Raw genomic sequence first — 21,752 nt, 5'->3', positions numbered from 1 at the left:
TTATCATCAAGGGTAAAGCTTAATGCAAACTCTGGGCTTTGAGTGAGAGTGCCATGTCAATGTAGTTTTATTTTTTTATCTTTATTTCCTTAAAATAGATTTTGTTTTGTTCTGTTTTTTTTTTTTTTTTTTTTTTTTTTTTTTTTTTTTTTTTTTTTTTTTTTAATTCTTTATTGTTTAAAGCAGGGGTGGGCAAACTTTTTGACTCGAGGGCCACAATGCGTTCTTAAACTGGACCGGAGGGCAGGAACAAAAGCATGGATGGAGTGTTTGTGTGAACTAATATAAATTCAAAGTAAACATCATTACATAAAAGGGTACGGTTTTTTTTTTCCCATAGTTTTATTCATTTCAAACGGGCCGGATCCGGCCCACGGGCCATGGTTTGCCCATGGCTGGTTTAAAGTATTACATATAGTATCACATATGCCTTCTTTTTCCCCCCATTGACCTCTCCCTGGCCACCGCCACACCTCAAGCATGCCCTCACCATCCTAGGGTCGGTGTCTGCATGCATACAAGTACTTTGGTTGATCTCTCATCACTCCCCTCTCCTGCTTTCTCTCTGAAGTTTGACAGTCTGTCTCTGAAGTTTTCTTCTCTGTCTCTGGATCTATTTTTGTTCATCAGTTTATATTGTTCATTATATTACACAAATGAGTGAGATCATGTGATACTCATCTTTCTCCGACTGGCTTATTTTGCTTAGCATAATGCTCTCCATGTCTATCCATGCTGTTGCAAATGGTAAGAGTTCTTTCTTTTTTACAGCAGAGTAGCATTCCATTGTGTAGATGTATCTGAGTTTTTTAATCTGCTCATCTGCTGATGAGCACTTAGGCTGTTTCCAAATAATCCCATGTACCATTGCAACAAAAAACTTAAGATACCTAGGAATAAACTTAACTACTAGTAAGAAGGTAAAAAACTTGTACTCGGAAAACTACAGGACATTGAAAAAAAGAGATAGAGGAAGACATAAACAAATGGGAGAATATACCGTGTTCGTGGATTGGCAGAATCAACATTATTAAAATGTCCATACTACCCAAAGCAATATATAGATTTAATGCAATCCCCATTAAAATACCAATGGTATATTTCATAGACCTAGAGAAATCTCTCCAAAAATTCATATGGAACAACAACAACAAAAAGACCCCAATTAGCCACAGCAATCTTGAGCAAGAAGAACAAAGTTGGAGGAATCACAATACCAGATATCAAGCTATATTTCAAAGCCATGGTTCTCAAAACTGCCTGGTATTGGCACAAGAACAGACATATAGACCAATGGAACTGAACATAGAACCCAGAAATTGACCCAAGCCAGTATGCTCAATTTTTCTGTGAAGCTAAAACTGCTCCAAAAAATAAAGTTTAATAATTGAAAGAAAGAAGAAAAGAGAAACAAACTAACAAACCAAAAACCCAAGCACTTCCAGACAGTCTGAACTTGTGTGGCATTATTGCTTAGATCTTGATATTTCTAGGAGTTGGACTTGTATCACAGCTTGGCCTTGGTGTTGTGCTAGTGAGCACAATTAGACAGACCGCCAACATCAGCCTAAGCCTCTATGTGACCATAGTTTAACACAAAATCAAGACTACTCTGTAATCATGTCTGAATGCAGACAAAACATGAACATTATCCATACAATAAAAGTGGCTAAATATTTTACTTTCCTACTTAATATAAATGACTGTTGCTACCTTCCAATTACATGTTTAGTTTCACTTTATTATTTGTCTTTCTGATAAAAAATTATTATAGTAATCATAGAATTAACCTGCTATCTAATAGAATCCAATCCAGCATAATGTTTTTCTTCCTCAAATAAAGCCTTTCCAAAAACACCGAACACAAGTTTAAACGCTGTAAGTTCTTTCTAGCAGCCTCTTACTGTGGCATCCCATGGTTCACCATGGTGAACTCTTTATAAATTAAATACATCAATAAGTTCAACTTTGTTCAACTATATTTGTGTACCTGGCAGTAGTCTTTGAATGAAGGACCTTGACACTTATTCCTTTAATAGTACATGTCTGATTTTCTTAGCCTTCGTATCTCTCCATAACACCTTCTCTGATCACCCCTAACTACTCTGCCTGCAGGCCTTCTTGCCCCCAACTGTCCCCCCTTGCTAGCCTGATTGCCCCTAACTGCCCTCCTCTCCTGGCCTGATCGCCCCTAACTGACTCTGCCTTGGCCCCACCACCATGGCTTTGTCTGGAAGGCTGTCCAGAAGGTCTCCTGGTCTAAGTAGCATATTAACCCCTTTATTAGTATCGATAGAAGCCTCTTGCATGGGTGGGGGCCGGCTGGTCTGCCCTGAAGGGGGTTCCGGATCAGGGTGGGGGTCCCCTTGGGGGGTGGGGCTGGCCTGGGCGAGGGGTCTGGGGCAGTTTGCAAGCCAGCCATGCCCCCATTGGGGTTGGGGTTCTCAGTGAGGGGCTTCCCACTGGGGGCAAGGGGCTGGGGTGGTTTTCAGGCCTGCCATGCCCCCATTGGGGTTGGGGTCCCCGCTGGGGGGTGTGGCCAACGTGGGTGAGGGGCGGCTGATGGCGGTTTGCAGACTGGCCATGCCCCCATCGACGTGTGGGTCCCTCGGGGGGCATGTCTGGCTTGGGCGAGGTGCTGAGGGCCGTTTGCAGGCTGAGCATGCCCCCAATAGGGTGTGGGTCCCTGATGGGGGGGTGTGGACAGCCTGGGCGAGGGGCTGAGGGCCATTTGGGGTCAGTTTGAAGCTGGCCAAGCCCCTGGATTTGTCCGGAAGGTCTCCAGAAGGTCTCCCGGTCTAATTAGCACATTACTCTTTTATAGTATAGATAATTCTAGGATACAAATCATTTGGTAAAAATGTATCAATATTCCTAAATACATATTTTATTCCAAGCTAATGCATTTTTCTGTTTTCTTTTTATTGTTTCTATTATTTATTTGCCTGGTGTCTGTTTGTAAATATTTCCGTAGCCATCTTTTTTTCAAGTTGGTTATGCTTCATTTGGCAGTGCTATCTAAACATTTCATTTGTTCCTAATTAGCATGAATAAATTGTCATTAACACCCATCCCCCCTCATCTACTATCTACATACTCACATACAAAGAATGTAAGCATTAATTCAAACACATATTCACACTGTATTTTCTTGTGAATTACTTTTATTTAAAAAAGGGGTCATTCATCACTTTTTTTTTGCAAGTTGGCTTTCTTTTCATTAATGCATAACAAACTTTCTTCCATCCATCTATCCATCCATCTATTAATGATTGGTCAATTGCTTTAATTTTTTAATTCAATGATTTTAAAGTGTTTTATTTAACCACTGATTAATAGGTCAGTAGAAGGACATTTTTCTTTTACTGTTAGAAATGCTGTGCTTTACATATTTCTTACAGTATTTATGGATATTTTTATTTCTATTGGTTACTTTCTTTAAAGCGAAACTGTTTGATCAAAGAGTATGCACATTCATAATTCTAAAAGATATTGGAAGGTTAAATTCCAACAACAGTAGAGATTCATAAATGAATAATCTATCACTAATGTTTGGCATTTCTTAATCTTTAAATCTCCTGGGTGAAAAATTGATATATCACGGTATGGTAACTCCATATTTCCCTTGTTACTAGGCATTTCAGCTTGTTTTCAAATGTTTATTGATTCTTTGCAGATATTTATATTGGATTGTTTCTACTTTTAAAATCAGCTAGTATAAACTTTCTGCATATTAATGTCAACTCTATATTTCCTGTACACATTTCCCTGTTTCCCCAGGCTATTATTAATTTTTTAGCTTTTGTAATTCATAGCTATATCTACCTTGATTATTTAATAGTTTCTGGGTTTCTTGATTAGATATAGCTCTAAATTATATACTAAAATGATTTATCATTCTTATTTAGTTTAAAATTTTAATTTACTAGTCTATAATAATTGTACGTGATATTAGGAGGATTTTATTCACTGCTTTTTCTCAGATCTCTAGTACGAGCATTATTTGCTAAACACATTATTGTTTTCTTAATGCATTGAAATGCTAAGTTTATTTGGTTACTGGTTGCCACTTATATGTTAACATTTCTTTTTTGAATATTTACTAATCTATTACTATTTTTATTACTGTAGTGATTCCATCCCATTTTTCTTTCTTTTCTTTCTATAATTTGTTTTTGTCTCTTTAAGTTTTTTTCCACAATTTTTACCATTCTTGGATGTTTAAATACATAAAAATTATTCTATTTTTGGCTAGAAGATAATAAAGTGAGGTCCACTTCTGTGAGTTCAATCATTCATGGCCTTTTGTGGAAAGAATTTCTCATTATAACTGCAGTAGGGCACACTTTCAACATGTGAGACAGATGCTGAAAAGGAAAAAATAAATCTATATATATAAAAGCCTAAGTGACCATTACGACCATTCAACCAAATGACTGGTTGACTGGTCACTATGATGCATACTGACCACCAGGGGGCAGATGCTCAATGCAGGAGTAAATTGGTCAGAGCACTCCAACAGCCAATCTCCTGTGACTGGCCAACTCCCATAGTCCCTTCCCCTCGCTGGCCAGCTCCTATGGGCCCTAATAGGCCCTGATCACCAGCCAGGCCAAGGGACCCCACCTGTACACGAATTTGTGCACAGGGCCTCTAGTGTTTGTACAAGAGGGAAAAGAAAAAGGAAGTGTGTCAGGTATAGTGTTAATGTTCTCCATGTATTCTCTTTTATAAACTCACTTCAAAAGAAAGTATTATTTTTACTTTATGAATAAAAAGTAGAGTTTTTGATACTTTAGTATAAGCTATACAGCATGGTTGCTTCTATATTATCACACTGTCTTTGTCATTATACTCATATAGGTAAGACAAGTGGGCCTAGGTGTGTTGCTCAGGAGAATTATTGACCATTATTAAATAAATAAATAAAAATCCCTGCTGGTACTTCTCCTGGAATATGCTACATTGAGCTGCATGTGTGAGAAACAGCTAGATTGCAAGATAACCCTAGCAATTCCAAGCATCTACCTTTTGGGACTTTAGCTGTGAATTGTTTTTAAATTGTACCTTTCCCCAATAATGAATTTCATATATGACACATGGCTTTACCTACATCCTAAGTTATACTTTCCTTGCTAATGGACAGGGAAAAAAGCATCTGATTCTATTTTTGTCATATAGTAAGCAAAATAGAAAAAATTTATTCTTTAGATAGTCTTAGTTGTTCTTGTGATGCCATCACACTGAAGGTCTGAACATAAATAATCTAACCATTTGATAGATATGCTTTCAGTATATTAACAAAAGTAAATTAGTATTTACTGGTGATGGCATTCTATAATGGTTCAGTATCCTCATTCAATTTATTAGAGAAAAGTTTGAGAAAGAATATTAAAGGTAATGTATGTCTAAAGCTAAGTATAGTCACATCTAAGAATTATAGATATATAAGGGTGGCCAGAAGTAGGTTCACAGTTGTGAGTATGCAAAACACAGTTCATTCTTGTATTATTATTTATTAATTATGGTATTGTTTTCCATACAAACAATTATAAGCATACTTTTGCCCACCCCTGTGTATATATCACTGATAATTAAAAAAACAAAATTTTTAAAATTATTGTTTGGTACCCAACCTCTACCTTTACTTTTGTTGATGTAAATGTACACATCTGAGCCTATTCCTGAATTGTATGAAGATAATGCTAATATAGTTTTTACAGCTGTGGAATATCTTAAAGCCAGTATGATTAACTACTTATGAACTCTAGTTTTTGCTTTAAATATACCTTCTGTTTTAATTTCAGGTTTACTCATTTTGGAAGATTTAGATGCATAGAGATTGAGTAAATTACCCTGCCTTTTCATCTTCAAAATGTAATAATACTTCTTATTGAAATAATTGGAAGGGTACTATGAGGTTATGGACTCTCAGAGTATAGTAGTCACTTATTTTTATAACAGTTGTAATTTTATTTATTATAAATATACTTTGCTATAACTAGGGCTGTCATAAAGGTACAAATATTGTGTCTGTTTTTATCATTATGGTCTTACTGTCTTACAGATTCCAGCAAGAGCATAGCTAGGCAGCTTTGTGCCTTTTTGAAGATTGCTTTGGTCAGCTGGGGTTGATTTTTCTTTTGCTTCATCTTGGGAATGGTCAGTTTCTCCTCTGCCTTGACTTTGCTCCCTGAGTGTTTACTCTCTTCAGCTTTCCTGGAGTTTTTTGTTTGTTTGTTTGTTTTTGTTTTGTTTTGTTGTTGTTCTTTTGGTCTTTTCCTGCCCATGACTCTTATTTTGCTGATCCTGCTGGGGGCAGCTTTCTGAGGTTTGCTGTTAGAATGCTTGGCTGTATTTGCAGGAATCCTGTCATTGACTGCAATTTGCTAGTTCTCCCATGAACATGCAATCTGGGCTCTCAGGCTTGATTTTGGCCATGGGAGCACCACTGATCGGCTCAGAGACTTTATGTTTCTTCTTCCTGGCTTGATCAAAGGGAGCTTTTATGACCCCCAACTTTTTCTGCACCGCGTTCAACTTGATGGCTCTGGAATCTTTTGTTGTGATCACCTTGAAGCCTTTGGATCACCTAAGACCTGTGGAAGGTGAATATCCTCACCAGTGTAGCAATGTATGAAATGCTATCACCTGTTTCAGTCCCATTTTCAAGTGTCCTTGGTTCTTAAGATTCAGGCTATTCTTCCCCAGACCAACATATTCACAATCAGGCTGCTCCTCTTAGCCAAGGGGATCAGTGAGGGCCAGGACCTGGTAGGATTTCTCAAGGGAGCAGTGGAGGATTTTTGTTTTCTGTAGGAAACTGGGAGGAATCCAGAGGCTTTGAAAGCTTGATGTTAATATCATCCAAATTCTTCTTTTTATTTTTAATATATTTTATTGATTTTTTACAGAGAGGAAGGGAGAGGGTTAGAGAGTTAGAAACATCAATGAGAGAGAAACATCGATCAGCTGCCTCCTGCACACCTCCTACTAGGGATGTGCCCACAACCAAGGTGCATGCCCTTGACCAGAATCGAACCTGGGACCTTTCAGTCCGCAGGCCGACGCTCCATCCACTGAGCCAAACCAGTTAGGGCAATCATCCAAATTCTTATTCTCTTTCTGTTCTTGGCTTGGTGCTGGAGGTAGTGTCAGGAGATTATTTGGACTATGGACTGGAGCTGCTACTGACATGTTCCTAAGCTCTGATGCTGGGTTACTCTCAAGTATCTGAATATTGCTGCTACTGCAGGACATGGGGAATTCTGGATTTGGTGGTAGAAAAATGTTTGATTTGGAGGTTGCCATCCAAAAGAAGTCTCCATCACCAGGGAAGTCTCTATCACTGCAAAAGGAGTCAAGGGAAAGTCAGTCAGTCCCTGGTAAGTAAGACTCTCCCCCTAACACCAATGCAGCAATCATGCACTTTCTAACAATAGGAAAGCCATTCCTACTAGCTCTTCTTAAGGACATTGAACAGATAGGAGTCAACTATTCTAGTTCTTACTGGTGATAATTTGATGCCATTGTTTCATGGTATTCTTTGAATTTCACAGGGTTTTGATAAGTCAAAGTGTAAAAGTGATTTTTAAAAATAAATAAAAATATGTAAACATGGCTTCATGCAGTGTCTAACACATGATCTCTATTACTTATTAAATATATCTCTTCATTATAAAATGTTGCATAGCCCACAGTATATTAAAATTTGGCCTTTGAGATCTTAGGCAGTAATTACACTATGAGGGCATTATTTTGTCTTAAGATTTCAACTGGTTTAAAAGAAATGATGAAAAAGAAAATGTAGTCACCAAAAAACTGGTTTACTAGGTTTTAGTCTGTCTCCAAATGAATTTCTTTCAAATCTACTTGAATGAAAGTTATAAAAAATGGGTTTTCTAACAAGATACTGAGAGACCTATGGAGATGTTAGAAGTCTACCCAATAATAAATGGGATCAGTTGAATGTCATAAGCTCTTTTTGTTGATGTGGCTATTTTAAATGATTACAAACAGTGATAATTAATTACATTTCCTGAAACTATAAACACAATGTCTATACTGAGAGCTAAAACAAATCTGATATTTTACAGCAAAATGCCAAGTGGCATTTGTTGTTTTTAAGTGTTCCCTGGAATAAGGTACTTGAACAGGATAAAGATAAAAGGGCAATGTCAAAAAGATGATTTATTTCCCAATTGTTCATTCCTTTCCAATATGCAAACAACATTGCTACACACTTAAAGAATTCACTATATTGATGAGGGAAAAGAAATCTGTAGTTCATCACCAATTGTTTCCTTTTTTTTTTTTTCAATACCAACTATCTTTTCATTTAAGAATTCAGGTAAATTTTATTTTTTTGAATATCTAGGTCATTCTGTGTCTCTCTGGAGCTTAGCATTATGCTTGGTACATAGTATGTAAATAATAAGTATTCATGGGAGAACTGTGCTTCCACTTTGTAAATGAATGTCAAAAAAGTAGTCTAACACAGTGGTCAGAAAACTCATTAGTCAACAGAGCCAAATATCAACAGTACAACAATTGAAATTTGAGAGCCAAATTTTTTAAACTTAAACTATATAGGTAGGTACATTTTTATTAACTTAATTAGAGTACTCCTAAGCTGGCCTTTGCTAAAAACGTCCCCTCATCTTCCTCTCCCCCTCTTCTTCCTCTCTTCCTCATCTTCCTGGTGAGGGGCTGATTACTGTTTGCAGGCTGGCCACAGCCCCTTCAGTGTGGGGGTCCCCACTGGGGAGCATGGCCATCCTGGGTTAGGAGCTGAGGGCTGTTTGCAGGCTGGCCACAGCCCCTTCAGGGTGGGGGGTCCTGCTGGGGTGCCTGGCCAATCTAGGTGAGGAGCTGAGAGCCATTTTCAGGCTGGCTAAGCCCCCCAGGGGGCACCCTCACCCCAAGGTGCTGTGGCCAGCCTGGGTGAGGGGCTGATGGCTGTTTGCAGGCTGGCCACAACCCCCAACCACCCAAGCTCCCATTGGAGGCTGGCTGGAATCAGGTATCTGGGATTTATTTAGCTTCTATAATTGAAACTTTGTTGCCATGAGCAGAGGCCACAGCCGGCTCAGAACAGGCGGGAAGCTTGGCTTCCTCCATCACCCACAAGCCTCCTGCTTGCTCCAGCTCCATGGCTGCCAGCCGGCATCTTGGTTGGGTTAATTTGCATATAGACGCTCTGATTGGCTGGTGGGCATGGAAAAGGAATGGTCAAGTAGCATCTTTGTCTTTTATTAGTGTAGATTAGGGTACTCCTAAGCTGGCCTTTGCTAAAAACGTCCCCTCTACTTCCTCTTGCCCTCATCTTCCTCTCGCCCTCATCTTCCTCTCCCCTTCATCCTCCTCTCCCCCTCATCCTCCTCGCCAAAAGGTTCTTCCTCGCCTTCTTTCCTCCCCCTGAATAGCATCTGTATTGTCACATGAAATGCACGTACATAACGGTTGACTTGGAAACGACCTATTAGGTCACATGGGTCTGGCCCCTGGGGGCTAAAGTGGCACCAATGCCCATGGGCCATGGGCGCTCCATAGGCTGTGGCACTGGCGGTGCTGGAAGAGGTCCACTTACACCTCAGTCCTTCAGCTCCGGGCAGCGTCTCCCACACGAGCTCAAGGAAATGGCAGTTTCTTAGGGGTTCACAACTCTCGCACGAGAAAAGGGCTCTGTGGTCACATCAGCTTAGGAAACATGGTACACAAGGTCCACAGGAAGTGTTTCTGCAGGACTTGTCAGAGCCTTTACCACACGCACACCCTTGTGAACGTCCACCACAGGGCAGAGAATGAAACATTTCCCATGTGGATTTGACCACAAAACCCTTTTGCTTCCCAGGCTAGTGTCCAGCGGAGCGCCCTTCGGAGAATGCGGCCCTAAGCTATTGATGACCATGAATGGCACCTGTGTCGGGTGGTGGGTTGGGGGTATTTTTCCGGGTATTGTATGGTGTGGCCCGGTGGGCACAGCCACGAACTCAACAGTCATGATGATGAAAGGACAAGAAAAGACGCGGTCCCGCTCCTGCCATCCTGGTTCTCACCTGTGCCCTGCAGAACAGACGCGGAGCAGGGCTGTCCCCACGCGGGGCCTGGCAAAGGGGCAGGTCGCCAGCTCCAGCCAGGAGCTGGGCTGCACAGTCCCGGTGGCCTGGCCTTGTCCCCCGGCCGCCCGGCCAGCTCACCAGGCGGAGATGAACACCGGGCAGGTGTTGGAGGACATCCAGACCATCTCTACCAGGCGGAACTGGAGGTAGCCAAGCACGAAGCCCGAGACGATGTCCGTGATGTGGTGCCGCCCAATCATCAGGCGGGACAGTCCCACGCAGAAGGCCCAGAGCACCAGCAGAATGCGCAGGGGCACGGCCAGCACCAGGTGGCTGAGGAAGAACTTGGACACCATGGCCGCGGGGCTGGCGTGCCCGGTGGGGAAGGCGTACATGTCCATGGTGAGGTAGTCCAGGAGGCTGGGGCTCGTCTCGAAAGGGCCGCGCTGCTTGATGAGCTTCTGCATGCCGGCCACTGACATGATGTCCAGGAGCAGGGCCAGAAGTGGGATCATGAGCACCTCCTGGCCGGCCAGCGTGCTGCTCTTCATCAGCCATAGGATGGTGGCCCGTGATGCCAATGAGCTTGATCATGGAGTGGGCACTGGCCCAGGACGTGGCCTGACCAGCGCACACCCCCAGCCGCTTGGACAAGGCTCCTCCTCTCGCTCTCTTCCTCCTCCTCTCCAAAAAGCTCCTCTCTCTCCCCTCTTTCTCTCTGGAACGGACCCTCAGACCCTTCAGTCCGCAGGCTGACGCTCAATCCATTACGCCAAACCAGACACGGCTCTTTGAGGGAAGATAAAATGGCCTCAAAAAGAATTGTTTGTCAATTGAGGGGTCATTTTAAAGCAAATAGATGAACCTGGTGAAAGGGAGAAAGAGAGTGAGGAGGGAGTGTGGGAAACAGAGGCTTTGGAATGACCCTTTAATACAGTTCCTCATGTTGTGGTGACCCCCAATTTCATTGTTACAAATTGAACATAATTAAAGCATAGTGATTAATCACAAAAACAATATGTAATTATATATGTGTTTTCCGATGGTCTTAGGCAACCCCTGTGAAAGGGTTGCGACCCACTGGTTGAGAACCGCTGCAAGAAGGAAAGGAGAAAGGTAGAGGGTTTTGAATCCGTACCAAGAGGGAAAAAGAACTCTTTTGGACACAGAGCAGTCCAAGTAAGACCCCAGAGGCTTCAAATAGTGTGCAAGTTGGGGGAGTATGATGTGTTCCAACCATAAAGTGAAAGAAAGGATGGAAGGAGATGAGGTTGGAGAAAGAGGTTCCAGGCTGTCCTCACCTGGAAGTCATTACAAAGCCTCTCTTTCCCACACTCCCTCTTCACTCTCTTTATCCCTTTCACCAGGTTCACCTATTTGCTTTAAAATAACCCCTCAATTGAAAATTGAAAACAATTCAGGCCTTACTCAGGATTTTCACCTTTTTCCTAAGAACAATAGTAAACCATTTGGCAGTCTTAATTGAGTGGTCAGAGCAGGTTTTCTTTTTAAGTTTATTCTCATTGCTGCGTTGAGAATGGTCTAAGGAGGAATGGACAAGAAAGATTTGGACAGAGCAGTCAGGTGGTGATAGGTAAGAGAGATCATGGTGAACTGAAGTGGTGGTAGCAATAAGATAGAAGGAGTATTGGACAGGTGTGGAAAGTATTTCTAAGGTAGAATTGATAGGTCTTGTTGATGGGTTGAATGATCTTTTACCCTCTCTGCATCCACCCCTTTGGGCATTTAACTTTGAAGTGTCCTCTGCCTCTGCCTCTGTCTCTGGACTTGACCATGTGCCTGGCTTTGGGTAAGAGAATGAAGCAGAAGTGTAAGTATGGTGCTTCTAAGTCTACAACTCGAGAGGGCTTGCTCTTTCTTGTGTTTCTGTCATCTCCATGAGGACATTCCTGAGGTAGCTACTGGCATGGAACAGATACGTGGCAGAGACTTGAAGTGCCCAGTCAGTCCAGTTGAGACTCGTCTAGATCAGTGGTCAGCAAACTCATTAGTCAACAGAGCCAAATAGCAACAGTACAACGATTGAAATTTTTTTCGAGAGCCAAATTTTTTAAACTTAAACTATATAGGTAGGTACATTGTTATTAACTTAATTAGGGTACTCCTAAGGCTTAGGAAGAGCCACACTCAAGAGGCCAAAGAGCCACATGTGGCTCGCGAGCCACAATTTGCTGACCACGGCTCTAACAGGTCACTGATATGCAAATCTCGCTCAAGAAACTCTCAAAGTTTAATAAATATTGCATGAAATCCAATGCTTTTGTTTGATCGAAAGTAGTAGTAAGTAGTGTTCCCACAGCAATTATATAAAACTAAGACCAACTAAAACCAATCTCTGATTTCGACATAGCACAAATCTTATTTAGTAAGAGGAAAAAAATATCAGATTCTGATTCCTCTGGATCTCTCAGCCTAAATGATCCTGATGGTTTCATAAAGAAATTAAAACATCCGGCAGCTTGTTCAGATCACTCTGAGAGCTGATGGCAGAACCCAAATTAATATCTGTGCTTCTCTGCTTCCAGCTCAATGCTCTTTTAGTGCATAGCAGAGACACTCTGAATAAGAAACCTGACCCTACTCTTTGTCAAACCATTTAATTTGTCAGTTGTCCTGCTTTTAATAAATCCATACTTACCAAGGATATATAGGAAATGCATGAACATTTCCTAAGTTTTTAAATATAATATAATGTATTCTTCTGACAGAAAATGTTTCCCTATTCATATGAACGTACTGAAACCATCAAATGTTTATATTTCACAATACAATCACACCTTTATCTTGATTTATGAATTATCTAATTTACATTAAAATAATGAATGTCTAATCTATTAGTGTAGTGGGGATATCGAATAAATTTATAAAGATAAATGTTTGATTCTTATTTTCATTTTAATATGTACCATTTTTCACAACTGTAATTCTTCTGTATTTTTTACTCAATTATTAATTATTGAACTTTGGGTTTCTTAGAGCATATTATAAGTGATAGATGCATTTAAAGCAAGGATGAGACATGTTTTAAGAAAATAAATTAAATTTGTAATTCCAAAGTTGGCTCATTTTAATTTTCTTCTAAAAGTTTTTATTATATGGAATTATGACTGTTTATTTGTTTATTATATGGAATCATGACTATCTGCTATTTGTTTTCCTCCCACTGGAACATAGAATGTAAAAATAACTAATTTATTAATGTTCCTTAAAACTCAAGCTTGTATAAATATTCTAAGCATATGTTGGTTCCATCATCATATATTCATTTTGTTCAGAATGTGTATCTTTTGAACTAAAAAGCTAGCCAAATAATGATGAAGTATTTGGAGAATAATAAATGAAAATACAACCAGAGACAGTTTTTTTGTTCCTGTTGTCTCACCAGTTTTTCAATAATAATTTGGGGAAACCATGGGATATAGCTGATATTTTTTACTTTTAAGTCTGAGACACCTAATGATTTACAGTGATTACTATCTTCCCACAATATTGACATCACTATTTTTTAAGTATATTTGTTACTGATTTCAGAGAGGAAGGAAGAGGGATAGAAACATCAGTAATGAGAAAGAATCATTGATTGGCTGCCTCATGCACACCCAATACTGGGGATCAAGCCCACAACCCCGGGCATATTCCCTGACTGGGAATCGAACCCTGACTGCCTGGTTTATAGGTCGGTGCTCAACCAGTGAGCCATGCTGGCCCAGCAACATCTCTATTTTCAAGAAATGGTGTCAACTCAGGCAGTGTCTAGTCTCACAGATCTCTTAGCCCTCCTTTTGTTTCCATCTCTCTTCATAATTTCATAATCTTACGATAATTCTTTCCTATTCCTTACTGTAGACAAGAATTAAAGATAGGAATAGCTATCAGAGACTATCAGTGTATTTATAAATTCATACAAAAATAATAATTTATTTTGCTTACATGTGTATTTAACTATTTAAGTTTATCCTCAAGTATTTGAAAACTATTTGTGCTTCTCAGGTTTCAGAAAGTAGTAACTGGTTTCATTGTCAGGTGTGCTCTTCATTTGGTAGCCCATGAAAATTTCTTCCATAAATAATACTAAAAAGCAGTCTGGAAGGTACAGTTTGGACATGACTATAGTAAATGTGATGATATAGATAAAAAATTGTAAATTGATGCAGTACAGGGCCAAGAAGTATAATCCTGAGGATTTGACTCCTTGTTTCCTTTCGGATCTTTCTTTAGTTAGTGCCTTTGCCTTAACTCTGATATTTGTCCCAAGGAAAATCAGGTTATAACTAGCCATTCCCATATAACTAGGTGGATGAAGTCAGTCCTTAAGGTGTGAGTACTGTCATGCATTATCTCAAAGGCCAAATATTAACATATTGTGGACTGTGAAGCATGTTATGATTTACTTGTCTCATTGTGTCTTTCTTATCCAAAACCTATGATGTCCACATTCCTGAATATCATGCTGACCTATATCTTGAACTCTAAGATGCATGCACATTTTACTTAGAGTTGGATTGTTATAACAAATGGCTTGATCTTTTCACCTACATAAAATATTTTTACTATTGCCTTCACAGTTGTACTGCTCCTTTTTTCTACAGTATATTTGGGTAGAATATGATGTACTGTAAGATATCATCTCTCTGGTGTTATGTTTTTCATTCATTGAAAGTTTTTCTGTTTTTCTTGGTTATTTTAAGAAAGGACAAATATGTTCCAAGAATAATGAAGTGACTTGTGATTTTTAGCTCCACGGCTACAAGGTCAAAACCTGTTCGGCACTTTGAAGGATGTGAGTGTTTCGGGGGGTGGGGGAGGCTATCCTAAGAGCTCTTGGCCCATAGCCACTCTGGCCAGCCTGTCTTTACAGTGGTACCTCTCATGCGTTGTTACCACCGCCCACAGGTTCTCATCTTTGGGGGGCCATCAGACTATTTCAGTAAAAAGAGGAGGTTTCCCTTATGCTTCTTAGGAACCACCCTCGGATTATTTATTTATTTGATAATTAGAAACACTGTTTTGTTTTTGTGTCAGTTGTTAGAATGCCTTTTCATGAAAACTAAATTTTCTCTATTTTTCCTCCCAGTTTTCAGTCAAATCCTTTCCATCAAAGCCACAGTTTTGCAAATGTATGCTATCTGCTGAGACAAGCTAAAAAACATTCTTAACCTTCTGATCACTAATTACTTAGATTCCTGTCATCCCTGCCACTGAAATATATGCTACACACACACACACACACATATACACACTTATGACACATTTAGTTCCTCTCAGCTATTTTTTTTGCTAAAAAATCTTATAAATTATTTAATTCAATCACATCTCTGTCATATATATATATATATATATATATATATATATATCCTATCTAATAAAAGAGAAACATGGTAATTAGCTGTAAATCCGCTACCCTTTCCATTGGCTAATCAGGGCGATATGCAAATTAACTGCCAGCCAAGATGGCGTTCGGCAGCCAGGCAGCTTGAAGCGAACATGAGGCTTGCTTGCTTCAGTGACGGAGGACTCCAACGTTCCCCGCCTGCCACTGCCGGCCTCTGAGCTTGCAGTTTGAAACATTGTTACAAATATAGAAGCTAAACAAAACCCCAGAAACCTGCTTTTAGCCAGCCAGGATCTCAGAGTTGGAGTTGAAACAGTGTTTCGATTATAGAACCCAAACAAACCAGATACCTGCTTTCAGCAGCGGAGGCCTAAGGGCTGGAGCCAAGCCTCATAGCTAAAGCTGGCCCAGAATAAAAAAAAAAAAAAGAAAAAAGGAGCGGTTGGGAGCTTCAGTCACCCACCAGCCTGAAAACAGCCCTCAGCCCCTCACCCAGACTGTCCAGGCACTCCAGTGGGGACCCCCACCCTGAAGGGTGTGTGACCAGCTGCAAACAGCCATAATCCCCTCATCCAGGCTGGCCAGGCACCCCAGTGGAGACCCACACCCTGATCCAGGACACCCTTCAGGGCAAACCAGCCGGCCCCCACCTGTGCACCAGGCCTCTATCCTATATAGTAAAAGGGTAATATGCCTCCCAGCACCGGGATCAGTGGAGCCGAGGGCCTCCCGGCACTGGGATCAGCATGATGGGGCAGGGCCCAAACCCCCTAATCGCCCTGTGGCTCTGTGTGTGACAGGGGGCGGGACCACAACCTCCCTATCCACCCTGCTCTGTTCGTGATAGGGGAAGGTGCCCCAACCCCCTGATCAGCCCTGCTCTGTGCCTGATGCGGGGAGCTCGCCAACCCCCTGATCGCCCTTTGGCTCTATGTGTGACAGGCTGCCTTGCCCCAACCTCCTAATTGACCCTGCTCTGTGTGTGACAGGGTGCGGCGCCCTAACCCCCTGATCGGCCCTGCTCTGTGCATGACAGGGGGTGGCGCCACAACCTCCCCATAGACCCTGCCTTGAGTGTGACAGGGGGCGGTGCCCCAACCCCCCAATTGGCCCTACCCTGAGTGTGACTGAGGGTGGCATCGCAACCTCCCGATCCACCCTGCTCTGTGCATGACAGGGGGCAGCGCCCCAACTCCTCTATCAGCCCTGCTCTGAGTCCAACCAGGGGCTGCACCTAGGGATTGGGCCTGCCCTCTGCCACCTGGGAGAAGGCCTAAGCCAGCAGGTCGTTATCTCCCGAGGGTCCCAGACTGCGAGAGGTCACAGTCTGGGCTGAGGGACCCCCTCTCCCCGCTGAGTGCACAAATTTTTGTGTACTGGGCCTCTAGTATATATATAAAATGCAACTATATAATATACTTGTATATTAAGTTATGCAAGTATAATTTAAAGATACCTTAAAAAATTGCCAAGGTCACACAATCAGTAAGTGTTAGAGCTCAGATCTAAACTCACATCTTTCTGTCACTAAGACTAAGGCCCAGGCAGTTTTTGTGGCACTGCAGACATTGTGCTCTAGAACAGCGGTCACCAACCTTTAGGACCTCACTGACCACCAGTGGTCCGCAGACTACCGGTTGGCGATGGCTGTTCTAGAAGATGTCGGTAGGTTGGTGGCCGTTTGATTCCCCAGAACTGAACCTTCAGAGGTGTCTTACAATTCACAAAGCACTGTCATCGATCTGGTTCCATCTGAGCCTCTCAACCACAGTACAGGCTGTGAATTATCTCTCAGATACAAACAAGGGAGAAACTGAGGGTCAGAGGGCTATGGACTAAGAGAGAGAAATTCCAGGTTCAGTTAGAGGATTTGAAGTGATATCCAAAATGTCTTTGCATTTTATGTAGAGGTAATAACAGCTGAGGGATTCACCTTTGAGAAACTCATGCTATTGAAGCATATAATAGGGAACAGATGACAGGATGCGAGTCTCTAGGTGTGGCTGTCTTCTTTGTGTTGGATTTATTTGGGACCTTCAACCTCTGGGGAGAGGGCTCAAATACGAACAACCAATGACACACTTACTGAATGAATTTGTTCTGCCTTCCTCCTTTATTACTTCTGTTTTTCAGTGCATCCTTCATAAAAATCTCTCCTACCATGCATGTGCCAAAGGCCTCCTTGCTTCCACTGAGCTGGTAGCATGCTCTTTTAGCCTACCTTGTGATTTGATCTGTTGCTCTGTCCCAAACACACTTTATATATTTAGTGTAATCAACATTAATTAGAAGGCCATTCCATAATAGAACTTCATATTAGAAAGAAATTTCTGGGGGGAAAATGCCTTATTTGAAACAGCAATGATAATCATAATCATTATATAACTAACATTTTTCAGCCTCTTGTGCTATATAGCACTTCAACATTATCTTCTTTAATCCTCATAACATCTCCATGAGTTAGAGATGATTTCTGTCTTTCTCTTTTTGGTACATGAATTCTCCAATGCTTAAAAAGATTAGGGCTTCCCAGAGCCACATAGAGAGTGGTAGAGAGATTATTAACAGTGATTTGTTGGACATCAGAGTTTGTGTTTGAACCACTACACTGTAGGGGGCTGGTAGGCACTATGTGATGAGATTATACTTCATCTGTCCCATGTGGGCCCATTTCAACTTGGGGGTGGGGAGTAATTCTGATTTACAGTAATTCTGTGGAACTCTTATGTGGGTTTCTAGTCTTTCTCTTTAAAGTGCAATCATTTTTTATAATGTCAGCTGATTACTCATGAGCTTCATTTGGTGCTGGGTACATGTGTTTAAGGTGTGCACACAGCACAGAAACAATGATACCATCCAGTATTAGCACACTAGGTGCAGGCAGGACTGCAGCAATGCAGGTCCTCAAAGGTGGGGGCCGTGTCACTAATGGAAATTCTCAATAACCCTGCATCTCATAAGGAGAAAACAGTCATCCTATAAAGGCAACCAGGCCTGCCCCATGATCTTCCACGAGCATAAATATAACGTGTTCTCAACTGTTTATTTCCCAACGTGCTCCAGCCTGTGTAGTCATCCAAGCCACCACCCAAAACACGGAAACTAGATGAAGTTAAGTGGCCACAAAGCCTCCATGGAAGGCTTGAACTGCCAGTTGTTGGAAGCACTGATGAGCTTTGCCAGGCTGCTGCCTGCAGAGTAAAACAGTAAATGGACAAAGCCGGCTGCCTGCCCTGCCAGGTCTGAGACATTAGCTAAGCATCTCTATTGGAGAAAGCGATGTGTCTCTGTACGTGGAGAGGTGCCTCCTCCCTTCCTCCATATCATCCCCTAACAAGACATTCAGAATCAATAGTCTCTACTGCAAAGCCCTTTCATGTCGGAGGTCTTTGGGAACTGACTGTTACATGACAACAAGTAGGAGAAGCTCTTTCCTCATCGCTTGTTTCTGAAGCACTCTTTGGGTTCTCCTTGCCCTAGGTTGTTCCAGACATCAGCCCATTGGCAGTGGCAGCCAGTTTTGGATGCACTGCTCTGAGCCTCAGAGAAACACAGGTCTCAGGCCGTCGTCGCGCTGGCGTTATCTGAATCCCGGGCCACTGGGTTAGTCACTGCTTTATCACACTTTGTTGTTATTTTATTTCAGTGCACCCATCGGCCTGTCAAATCTTGTTTTCCTGGTTCCGACAATCACTGAGCCATGGCCAGAAGACAGATATGTATGGGGATTCTGTGTTTGCGGAGGAAAAAAGAAATCAGCCCTAATAGACTAGCTGTTCCTCACCCTTGAGGTCTAGCGGTGCCACATGCCGAATGGCTTCTGTCAAAGCAGCCATTCTTCCGGTTTAGGCAGCTCACAAAGGTTCCGGGTGCAGTACATTCTTTTTAAAATTTGTTGATATAGCCTGGCATCAAATGAAAACCTAAGCTCAACTTCTGTGACCCTTGGAACAAGCCTGTATTGCAAATATCCACGTGACGTGGAGCCAGGATTTGGCTTGATGACCTGCTGACACTTCTCAGAAGTGAAGTGTCCATCAGGCTTCCAATTGCTGGGCCTGAGTAAATAGTGCCAAATAAAGGAGGCCTGTCACTTGATTCTTTGGCCATTTATCTCTAACACGTCTGTATTTTTGTAAATGTATTCATTCCTCTGGTCATGTTCACCTTTTCCTTCTTCAGTATGTCAATCTGAAAGAATTCAAACAATATTCCAAGTAAACCAATAAAGCGACTAAGTATACTTTACAGCAGAAAAAAAGAAAATAAAGGACCATATCATTTCTAATGTTGACTGTAACATGAACTAAAAATAATAAGTTGCCAAAAGTTTGGAAGCAAGATTGAAAACTCAAATTGTAGGTTTTTAGCAGGTCCGTTTCAGCGTCCAGAGTTATGTTCCAAATGCATTTTGGAAGTTAGATGTAACTATTTTTGAATCCTATTTGTTTGCCTAAAGAAGAGGGCATTAAGCTTGAGATCAACAGCAACTTTGTGAATTCCTTGAATACTTTTTTAAAAAAAATCTTAATTGATTTCAGGGAGGAAGAGAGAAAGAGAAAGAAACATCAATGAGAATCATTGATTAGCTGCCTCTTGCATGCCCTCTACTGGGGATCAAGCCTGCAGCTGGGCACATGCCCTGACCTGGAATTGAACTGCGACCTCCTGATTCATAGATGAACGCTCAACCACTGAGCCAAGCCGGCCGGGCTCCCTGAGTATCTTAAGTAAGGCAATATACTTCATCTACATAGGATGCTATTCATTCAATATATGGCCATGTCTGTGGTAGAAGAGTCCCTCTTTAGCATTTCACATGCACAAAATGGTCTTTCATCATAACTCTCCTAAGTGTCTAAAAAAAAGCTTTATCTTAGAAAGTCAAAAGTCCAAATTGAAATAAAACAAAAGTAGAAGATGGGATTTTTACCCTCTTTGAACTTACAGTTCATTAAAAATAACAAGACTAGGTGTGCAATACTCATAATGAATCATGGCTTATTTTAAGGTGTATGCATGTGAATATATGTATTCACCCACACCTCCGTGTTTTGGGGCACATGTTCGTGCCTCCTGTTGCTTACAGCTCAAAGTTTTCTAAGGTCTATTATCTGTTTCTTAAACATTATGAAATAGTGCTGTACAGGGTACTATTTCAGGAGACCCAATGTTCTTTCCTGATCCTGCTACTTAATAATTTTGTGATCTTGACCATATTACTAACTTTCTTAAGCAAGTTAATTTCATTCATTTTCATCGAAAAGAATAATTGTCCCCTCTTTTCCATCTCTCTCCAATATCATTTCAGAAATGATGTAATTTTTCTTACTGTTTCAATTGATACTGTTAAATATGTTTATATTCCTATTACTTGGTTGGGAAACTATAAGAGACATTCTTTGCCTTCCAACATAAGTGAGGCTATCGGCCAACTTCGCCTACTTGGCATCTTCTTTGTCCCTTGCATTCTCATTTGTTTCTGGTTGCATCATGTCTACATTGTCATTGCACACTATGAACGCATTCCGAGCTGCCATACTGCACTGGACTCAGTTTATGCGCCACACTGGAGCTGTGAACTCGTTTGCTTTCTGGCTACCGTATCCCTAGCAAGAGCTTCCTCTGCTAACAGGCAGGCAGTTAGATTGTTGTTGCTGTCACAGGCTCTAATGACCAAAGGTTTGCTTTGGTAGTTGCTCCCAGGTCTTTCGGGTCACATCTAGGAAACAAAATAAGACAAAATCTCAATGGTGTGTAGTCTGATGCCTGCTTCACTGGCTCCCCATTTACCTCTGGGGCTTTACTGATGCTGCGGGGGCATGAGGAATGGCAGCAGGGTGTGCTTGTCAGCCGTGTATACCAGGCCAGGCCCATGAGCCTGCAGGCAGCATTGGGCAGATAGGGCGTTCACTGGCCTGTGCAGGGCCCAGGATGCCACCATTTCTGTGCTGGGAATTGGTTTAAACAGCCACTGCTGGGGAGCCCAGTGGTGCAATGCAGAAGCATGGGAGGGTTGAGGCCCGATGGGGCAAGCTTTGACTAATAGGGTCAGTTCTTCTCTCCTTAGGACAGATGGCTCAAGGATCCAACGAGGCCTCTAGGAAGTGTTCTTCAGGAAAAGCAGCTTTATCCAGTTCAGTGAAATGTTCTGCCGCTTGGGTTCTCTCATCTCCTCTGTCCCGTTTCCGTTTTCTCTCGCTTCTGCATTCCTGAAACTGCACCCTCAGATAACATGTTTGCATATTTCTTTTACTTTAGGATCAGTTTCATTTTGTTTTGAGGGCCCAGCCTATGACATATTAATTCCCATATTTTAAGTCTTAATTTTTGTTTTT

At 41.6% G+C, this 21,752-nt stretch overlaps 1 pseudogene; it reads right to left on the bottom strand.

The window, feature by feature from the left end:
• Positions 1-10,195: 10,195 nt before the first annotated feature.
• On the bottom strand, positions 10,196-20,954 carry LOC118675783 (annotated as a pseudogene).
• Between the last annotated feature and the right edge of the window lie 798 nt (positions 20,955-21,752).

Source organism: Myotis myotis, unplaced genomic scaffold (genome assembly GCF_014108235.1).
Source record: "Myotis myotis isolate mMyoMyo1 unplaced genomic scaffold, mMyoMyo1.p scaffold_m19_p_2, whole genome shotgun sequence".
Classification (NCBI taxonomy): Eukaryota; Metazoa; Chordata; class Mammalia; order Chiroptera; family Vespertilionidae; genus Myotis; species Myotis myotis.
Note: the sequence above shows the minus strand (reverse complement) of the source record. Positions and strands in the feature narration are given on the sequence as shown.